At 51.4% G+C, this 2,554-nt stretch overlaps 1 non-coding gene across 1 annotated transcript; it reads right to left on the bottom strand.

The window, feature by feature from the left end:
• Positions 1 to 531: 531 nt before the first annotated feature.
• On the bottom strand, positions 532 to 729 carry LOC148039894 (U2 spliceosomal RNA). The gene has a single exon (XR_015688756.1). It is a non-coding gene; the product is annotated as a U2 spliceosomal RNA (small nuclear RNA).
• Between the last annotated feature and the right edge of the window lie 1,825 nt (positions 730 to 2,554).

Below are 2,554 nucleotides of genomic sequence, written 5' to 3'. Positions count from 1 at the left end.
TTTCCCAGCAGAGGTACACTACTGTGTAGAGATCCTGTCCTCTGATGGCATGAGCGGCTGCATCCCTGAATCTGCTCCCATGGATCCAAGCAGCAAGCTTATGGCCGGCCGTCGTTCGGAGCTGCCCGATGAGGTCTCTTCTTTACCTAGCCGAGACCAAGGCGGGGGCGTGTCCTTCTCAATCAGCATGATGAGAGGCAGTTCTCCACAGTGTCATTGGCAAGCAGGAATGCGAGTGCAAGCTCGGCAGTCCCAAGAGCAAGAGCATACTGGGTGCATTGGCATTCGCTACTACAGCGGCACTATTTCTTACAGCAGCACGGCCACGCGCGCACTATCCAGATGTTGCCCAACCCTCCATCAAAGGCAACGCACAGTGGACGCCGATGTGCTGTCAGAGGGAGACGAACCTGCATCGCAGCACCAATACGATGCTCCCAGGAGCGCGTACCGAACTACGCTTGGTGCAAGCAAAAGCCAGGGGGCATGAGCTCCGCTGCCATTCACCAGGACCCTGCACAGCCACGACCTAGATATCACGCCTTCATTAGAGCTTTGTGGGATACGGAGGCGACGCGCGCAGCCCCGGGCAGCAAGCTGCCGGATGGGGCTGCCCCCGTGAAAAAAATTAGGTTAATATCGTAGTGACCCGATGGGTCACGTATCAGATATTAAACTGATAAGAACAGATACTACACTTGATCTTAGCCAAAAGGCCGAGAAAGGTATGAAACTGCTCTGCGCTCCAACCCTTCGCTTTATACTCCCCTCCTTCATCCTCCTACCCTCGCCTCCCTTGCTTGCTCTTTGCGTTTCCCTCTGCTGCGCCTGTGCCTACGGGACTGGCGGAGGCGGGACAGCGCGTCCTATGCTGCTAACCTAAAGCCACTCACTCGCCTCCATACGCCTTTTTCAACAAATTCGAGAGACCCAAAGACCACGGCCTTCCGGATTCCTTATGCTCTATTTTGTACTATTAATTGGAAACTTGTTGGGCATAAATGTCAACCCCGCTAAAAAAAATAGGCATGATCTTCCCCAACCCCACCGTTGCTTCTTCACTATCGAATTAATCATGTTCCATACTGCATGATTTTTATGCTTAGTGTGCAGGGGAATCATGTCCATTGAAGCGTTTGTCATCCCACTAGTGTCAAGCATGGAAGCCTAACCCCGTTGATGCCAGTAGAAACGGTTGAATCATTTTCATTTGGCAAGACTGGGAACAAAGTAGCAAAGTGAATCTAGAGGGACTCTTGTAAGCTTCGCTAACACCTTGAGAGGCCTTATTCCTTTACCCGATTCTGTGCATAGTTTGAGATCCACATATAAAAAGATTTTGCGCGTTCGAGCCATAGGCAAAAAATCAGGGCATATCCTCGGGCCCGAAGACCTCGAATAGAGACCAAATAAGAGAATTGGACACCATCCACAAATGCCATCCTTGAAGTTTCTCCGCTTGGACCTAACGATGCACTAAAGGGGGTTCCCCAAAAACCCCCCTCCCCCCCCTGTGATAAACCTGCACTCGTTACGCACTCAACACGGCACAGAAAGGTAACACGATATGAGCTCAAGGTATACTCTTGTATTATTCAATCCAAAAGCGGGACAACATAGACACATCCCAGGACTACGCCCTCGTGACACCGCACATAAGAGGGTTCACCACTGGGTATAGGGAATCACACGTAGAGTGGAAACAAGGCAGGGCTTTGAGTCACTACTACTCCCTATCTAGGTGCAATCGGTAGCAACGGCATGGTATAGCTACAAAGCCCTTACACTCACCCCCGCTTACTGGATTGCTGACCTCAGCAATCTAAGGGTAGCGTTTGTTATTTGACTCATCCGGGGTCTTAACGCAGCTTTTCCTAGCAAGCTGGTCAGTGTCTGCCGGTCTAAAGGGACCGCGGGGTCTTAACACAGTCTATACTATCAGACTGGCCAGTGTCTGCCGCACTAAGACATTGGGGCTTTTTCTGTTTTTGATGGAGTTATTTGTGACGATTGCTACCATGTGAGTCCACCCTCGACTCGATTACATTTGAGGAGTGGAGGCACATTCGAGGTCTATGATTGAGAGCCGCATTATTTGTTGGAGTGTTGAGGTGGCTCAAGGGTCGGTAGAAGGAACAGGGGGGTTCTCCTCGAGCCAAAGGGCGAAGGCATCTTTTCCGCGTTCACGGGCCTCCGCTTCTGAGATCCAAGTGGCCTCCTTGAGTGGACGCCCGCGCCACTTGGTGAGGTATTCGGGGAAGCCTCTCTGTTCCCGGCGTCGGAGGAATGCTTCGACTTCGAAGGGACCATTGGAATGGAGCATTGGTACGCGCCGTCCCCATTGGTTGTCGGGATAGAACCTGCGCAGAAGACGAGCATGAAATGCATTATGAACACAAACACTGTCTGGCAGGTCCAGCTTGTAAGTGACTTCGTTCAGCACTTGAGTGATTCAGTAGGGTCTATAGTAGCGGTGATTGAACTTTGGGGTCATGCTCTTGGGAAGGGACATATTCTTAGAGCTCACTAGGACCATGTCTCCCTTGGCGAATAG

Source organism: Lygodium microphyllum, chromosome 2 (assembly GCF_053477565.2).
Source record: "Lygodium microphyllum isolate KBCC chromosome 2, Lygodium_microphyllum_v1.1.10, whole genome shotgun sequence".
In the NCBI taxonomy this organism is placed as follows: Eukaryota; Viridiplantae; Streptophyta; class Polypodiopsida; order Schizaeales; family Lygodiaceae; genus Lygodium; species Lygodium microphyllum.
This window is presented reverse-complemented; position numbering and strand designations above follow the sequence as displayed.